We start from the raw sequence: 7335 nt of genomic DNA on the forward strand, positions 1-7335 counted from the left end.
TAGGCCCACACCCTATTCCAGGTGCCCGCCATCAGGCATGCATTCAGGACTGCAAGGATCCATCTATCCTGATGGCGGGAGGGCAGAAAAGCCTGACATTTTCTTTACCCTACACCAGCAAATGAGCCAACATAACTGTCCTATACAATCTGCCTTTTAACAACGTTTTGTTCGTTTGTGTTTAAAACTCTGAAGCTTGCAGGACATTCTAGTGAAGCCAGTGGTGTTCTTCACAGAGTTTGGCTGTGAACCTCGGGGCACAGCCGTCAGCTGAATTGGGAGACACATTTGTGAATATGGGGAGAGCCTATGAAAACTCTTACTGAAACTATTAGATATATCATGTGTATATATAGCGTACCTAAAGTCTGTTCGATCCATGTTCTGTAGTGTGTGCTGCAGAACACAGGCTCTGCAACCATGTTTTGGGGAGAGGATGTCCTGAAACAACCCCACAAACTCAGGTTTTATGGACTCCTCCCCCCACCCCAGACCAAAGAGATTCAAGGACTGCAAATCCCATAATGTCATCACCATGGGAGGAAGGATGGCTGGGAACTGAGGGTGGAGTTAAGCAGCCAGGTTTGGTATATAACCAGAGACATGTGGGCCTTGTGGATGGTTTTCCACAGGCCTTCAGCATTCTCTTGGGGTCCCCAGCTCAGTGGAACTGGTAGGTCTCATTCAACAATTTATCTCTCTCTTTATCCCTGGGTTATTCCTTTCTTCATGTCCACTTTTTGCAAATAAGCTTGTTATTAATCTTTTTTTGTGTGTGTGCCTGCAGTTGAATCCCATTATAAGCCCTTTTTAAGCACACAGTTGAGGACCCACAATCAGGCCAACCCACTTCACATTGGGGTTCCCCTGTAACAACCAGACTGCTTAGGTTTTTTTTTTTGTTTTTTTTTTTAAGATTTACTTATTTATACAAGGACCAGGGTACAGACCAGATGCATGGTAGGTTGAGAGGATTCACCAGAGACAGAGTGGGGAACAGAACAGGCAAACGACTGAAACACACTGCTGAGGGGAGCAACAGGCTAGACAGGAGAGGTCTGCTGCGCCATGTGGGATTCTCGCCGGTTGCCTGGGATCAAACCCGCGCTGCAGAGGCTGTGGACAGCTTCACATTGCGTTGTTCAACAGCCTGTGCCACCAGGGAGGCCCCAGACTGCTTAGTTTTTAACAGGGGACCCAAACTTTACTAATTTTGTCTCACCTCAGGCAACTTATTTAACTCCTCTCTTGAGTTCAAGAAATACAATTTAAGACATGTAGATGTTACCATTTAGACACAGTACATAGAGAGAGGTTTCAAATTAGTAGAAAAATCACCAAATATTTGGCAGCTACCTTGATGGCTCTTCAGTAGTTTTGACAATTAGAAATATAAAGGCTTGAACAAACCTTAACATAATTCCTAACCACAAAGGTCATATCCCTAAGATGACTTCAGTCCTGCTTATAGTGCATGCTTGAGAAAACACAAAACTGCCCTTTTTTTTTTTTTTTTTTTTACTGTTTGTTCCATCTAACACCTGAAGGCTAGGCCACCACCTCCCAGTGTCTGTGGGAAGGTGGACTCCTATCCTAGATAATAGCCAGCAGCAGTCACGGCTGGCCTACTGCATTTCCAAACCAATCTTTTAATTTTTCACTTCCCTGACTGTACTGACCCTTCGCTTGCTCCGCATCCCTCATCCCTCATTCCCCCATTAAAACACCCATTCATTCACCTCTGGGCAAATGGAAGTTGACTTTAGCTCATGCTGGACTCCTTTCCTCATTGCAGTATTTATCACTGATTCAAATCTGTCATTACCCCTTTAACTAGCATTTCACTTTGTCTTTGACTGTGAGGGTTCACACTCCTACTTTTCCCATCCCTTCTCTCAAAGTTAATCCATTAGTAATTTTTTTTTTTTTTTTGATGAAAACTGATGTCACAGAATCATATTAAAATAAGACTGGAGAAAATGACCATGGGAAAGGCCTCTTTATAGTCCTTTTTAAATTGGATCTGCCCCTTGCGCTGGGGCTAGACCACTACCATTCCAAGGAGACAACAAGTATGAAAATATTTGTTTGAAAGGACTGATAAACAGAACTTTTACTTAGGGACCCCATCCCAAAGTGACTGATGCCTTCATCTAGCACCAGTAACGTGACATCATCCGTTACTTCATCCTCCATTGCCTCATCTTTTTCTTTTTTTCCCTTATAAGAACGTCCCAACCTGGGTTCTTCCTCAGGACTTGTTTTGGGTTTCTAACCTGTGCCTGAGCTCCCCAGCTTGCAATTCTCTGCTGTTCCCAAGTGAATACATGTTGGCTTCCAACCACCCTTGCTGTTCCCTTTTTAAAAGTAACATCTTCAAAAGATCTCTTAAATTGCTCTCTTCCTGCCATCCCTTCAGTGATACCCTTGCTGACCACTGTCATCATTATCTGCCCTGCTACAATCTCCCCACTTTCACTCTTGGGAGGTCTCCCAATTTTCACTCTTACTGTTTTCCAAGGAATTCCCCAACATAGTCAGAGTTACCTTTTTAAAGCATAAGTCAAACTTGTGCTTCTTGCCCTAAGATCTTTCAATGACTTCCTATCATATTTAGGATAAAACCCTGATTATTTGCTGTAGCCTTCAGGGTGCTCTGTGATTGAACCCTAATGTTGCCCCCTGACTCCCTGACCCTCTTGCTTCTTTGGTTTCCATAGATATGACTTTCTGTCAGTTTTAGGAGAAACCAAGCTCATCTCCCACTAGGGTCTTTATCTTGTTTCCTGTCTGGAATGTTCTTTTAATTCATACTCACTCCTTCTGACCTTTCAGGTCCCAGTGCTAATATTACCTCTTCAGAAAGGCCTCCCAGACCACCACCTATATGTAATCTCCCCAATTATGTCAACTCTAGAGCCTAGTTTTTCCCTCCTTCACTGCACTTATTACAAACATTTTCTTTCTTTTTTTCTGTTTATCTACTTTGATAGATACTCATGGTGTTGAACAAGTATTATTTTTTTTTGGTCCGCCATCCTGGGCACAAGAGAGAATTGCTCTTCCTGGCTTCCTTGTGGTTGAGTAATGTCATGTAACTAATTTTGGCCTTTTAGTGATGAGCAGAAGTAATATGAGTCACTTTTAGTCTTGCCAATGCAAGACCCTTGAGAGTACTTTGTTCCCTCTGCTAAGGCAAGGCAAGACAGCCTGGGTTCCTCAGTGACTCCCTCTACCCCTTGATGACACCGAGTATGAATAAGAATTCAATTTCTGTGGGTTCAAGCCACTGAGATTTTGGTGTTTATTACTGCAGCAACACTGACCCAGTCTTGACTAATAAAGGAATTGTTGTCAGAAGGGAGATGTTATTAAAACAAAAACCTTAAGTAGATGGCATTGGCTTAGGGGTTACACAGTGTACAACAGATGAAGTGATATTGGAAGCTGTAAGGAAGGTGATTCATATTCATAGGAGTGAATCATTTGGCAAAACAGTCTCCCAGGCTAGCGTGGTGGAATATGGAAGGCAGATAATGTACCCTGCTGGTGGAAGAGGCTGGAAAATGGAAAGCTTAGGGCATGAATTGGTGTTTTTTGGGGGGTGGGGTGGGAGGAGGACATGTTCTTCTCCCACCCAGCTTTATATAATTGGTCTATATACTTTGCGAACATGTAAGATGTACAACAGGATGATTTGCTATATGTAGATATTGTGAAATAATGACCTCATTAACAATAGTAAACACATCCATCACCTCACATAGTTACCTTTGTGTGTGTGTGGTAAGAACTTTTAAGATCTACTCTCTTAGCAACTCCTAGTATATAATACAGTCGTGTCAAATAGAGTCCATGTAATGATGCAATGGGCATGGCGGTACAGCTGTCTCTTTGATACCCTGTTTTCCCTGTTTTCTTCTATTTCTTTGTCTGTATAACCAGAAGTGGAATTGCTGCATTATATGTGGTTCTATTTTTAATCTTCTGAGAAGTTTCTGCACTGTTTTCCAGAGTGAATGGACCAGTCCACATTTCCAACAACTATGCGCAAAGATTCCATTTTCTCCACATCCTCACCCACACATATTAATTCTTTTCTTTTTGATTACAGCCATGCCAGCAGGTATGAGATGTCTTGTTGTGGGTTTGACTTGTATTTCCCTGAGGGATTAGGGATGTTCGACACCTTTTCATAAGAAATAGAACCTGTTGGCTATTTGTTTGCTTCTTTCGAAAAATGTACACTTGGATCTTTTGTCCTGGAAATTATATTCTTATTTTGCTATTGAGTTGTAAAGAGGGTCCTATATTTTTTGGCTGTTGACTCCTTATGAGATATATGATTTGCAAATATTTTCTCCCTCTGTGTAGGTTGCCTTTTTATTTTGCTGATGGTTTCTTTTGCTGTGCAGAAGTTTTCTAGTTTGGTGAAGTTCTACTTGTTGGTTTTTGCTTTTGGCATCATATCCAAGAAGTCATTGCCAAGACCTTTATCAAGGGATATTTTTGCAGTTTTATTCTAAAAGTTTTACTATTTCAGATCTTACGTATAAGTTTTTAATCCATTTCAAATTAATATTTATTAGGGTCTTAAAATAGGAGTTGGTTTCATTCTTTTGCATGTTACTATACAGTTTTTACAACATCATTTATTGAAGAGATTATCTTTTCCCCACAACTGTTCAGAAGGTGGGTTATTCAATTTACATATATTTGTGAATTTTCCAGCTTTCTCCAATTCTGGTTTCCTACCTCTATGGTTGGAAAAAAACATATGAATCAATTTCTATATTGAATTTGTTGAGACATATTTTGTGGTCTAGCATATGATCTTGCTTAAGAATTGTTTTGCATTCACTTGAGAAGAATATATATTTTATTGCTGTTGGACTGAATGTTTTGTATATGTCTGTTAGTGTGTTGTATATGTCCATTTGGGTGTTGGTGATTATGAAGAAAAATTTAGAAAATAATTGTCCAATTTGCAATTAGAAATGGAAGGGATTATGGAGCCCAGAAATTTGGAGCCTTACACAGTTGGAAGATCCAATTCTCACCCTCAATGAATGAAAACAAAACTGAGATGAGCAACAAAGGCAGGTTAGGTCTCAGGTCAGTGTTGATGATCAAATCAAGCTGATGGCTGTCACTGACCAAAACCGGTGGTGCCCTATACATCTTTCCAGTTGGATGAGCTGGGACAGGTCTTCCAAAGGATGGAGACTGATAGGTTCATGGAACCCACAAGAGAGAAGCAGGAGAAAAATTTGGGTCTCTGAAAATATAGTGACAAGTGACTATGGCACATGCAGCTGACTTGAATCAAATATAGATGATGACTAAATTTTTGAAAGTGGTGCCAAGATGTTTACCAGTCACTGCTAATGGAAACTGTGAGTACAACTTAAATGACCCTGGGGACTTAACCCTGGGTAGAGAGTAGTCACTGCTCAAACTTTGAACAGTGAGTAGAACTGCTCAAACTCAAAGGAAAACACATTCTTCATTGCTCTCTGAACATGAAGCCTTAACATGAGATGATGGAACAGAACTCCTTAGAAGGTGGAAGGTGGAGCTAGAGACCACAGAAAGTAATGCATTCAGAGAGAGGCACCTGCCATAGATCAGAATTGGCACCTAAACTAGGAACATCGCCCTCCTGCCATGGAGATGCTTGCAACGTCTGCCTGGCAAGATTCTAGAATTGCCGCAGGCTGATATTTGCTCTCTGCATTCCATTCTTTCCCTTTCCATGAAGAAGTAGTTATGGTGGCTATCCTACTCTACCATTATATATTAGGTATGGGGTGTGGTGTGCAGATACTTTATTTCTTTAGTTCATATGTCTCTAGATCAAGTCAAGATATATCTAAGCCCAATGAAGTTGAGTTCCTGGACTTTGAACTTGAAATTGCAATAAGATAGGAATTTTTGGGTTATTTCCCTACAAGAGATATGCATGTATTTTGCATGTGGGAGAAAGGTAAACCTAATATCTGATGATCGCAAGGTCAGAGGGTGGAAATCATTAGTCCTACCTGCTTATGCTTCTCCTTTAGAAAACTTTTTGATCCCTTTTTGGTTGACTGGGGGCCATGTAAGTAGTTCTGGCAAATGATTTGTGAACATAAATGATGTAAATCAGTTGTAGGCCAGGATATTTTGGTATTTAATTGGCATTTTGTGTTCTTCCAATGCATTTCATCCAATAGGGTGGCAACTCTTAACATGGGTTCCTGAGTAACTCTTGATAAGCACATTCCTCTTCAAACTCTGATAGCATCAATGAAAAACAAACCTTTCGTTTTAAGCCACGAAGATTTTGGGGGTCATGTATTATGGAAGAATTGACTGGCCTATCCAGAATAAACTATTTATTGTCTGACTTTTACATTTGAAAGTATGCTTAGTGAGGACAGAATCTTATCTATCTTGTTGTAAGTCATATACCAGATATTGATCACTACAATGGGCTTAACGTAGGAGTAGGTGCTCAATAAATAATCTTGAATTAATGAATGGATGAATTCTCAGCCTACTTAATAACCTTCATCAACTAAGATTCATGTCTGAGTAGACAACACATCATCTCTGTGTGGTAGTGGACCACAACAACATCTGTAAACAGGGTCTGAATAGTCTTCAAAAAGAATATTGAGGTCTTCCTCAAAGAGAAAAATAACCTTAAGGAGGGTCTTGGCAATTTTAATTGAGGTAATGTTCTTTTGTTTCCATATTTGCATATTTATTTCTAAAATTATAAGAAAACATCATTGTATATATTGTATAGAGAATGGAAAATGGAAGTACCTTTTATTGCCATCTCTGATTTCTCTTCTACTTATCTTCCTGTAGGTAATCACCAGTGTTCAGCACAATTGGCAAACTATTACATGTATTCTTAATTTGAGATAGTAAAAACATTTAATTATAGTTTTATAAGAACATTATTTGTACATATTTACATAGAAAGAATACTATAAAGAATTAAAATTATACAGTTCTCTGAGATAGGGGATAATGGTTTATTTCTCACTTTCTTTCTTGTGTTTTCTAAGTTTCCATAAACAAATACTAATTTAAGAATCATAAAAATCAAATGATTTTGAGTGATATGTATGACTATGGAATAGATATTTATATATTTATATAGAGAGCAAAACTTTTTTCTAATTCAATTGTAGGAATTTTAAGTCATTACAATAGAAAGTTTATAAAAGTGCCAAGAAAAGGTAATCAGGGAGACATAGTTCTTCCAGGTATTCAACTATAATAGGAATGTATGACAAATAATTAATTCAATAAATATTTGTTCATGCCTGATATGGCTTT

The sequence above is a fragment of the Talpa occidentalis genome, unplaced genomic scaffold (genome assembly GCF_014898055.3).
Source record: "Talpa occidentalis isolate TD23 unplaced genomic scaffold, MPIMG_talOcc4v2.1, whole genome shotgun sequence".
NCBI classification, from domain to species: Eukaryota; Metazoa; Chordata; class Mammalia; order Eulipotyphla; family Talpidae; genus Talpa; species Talpa occidentalis.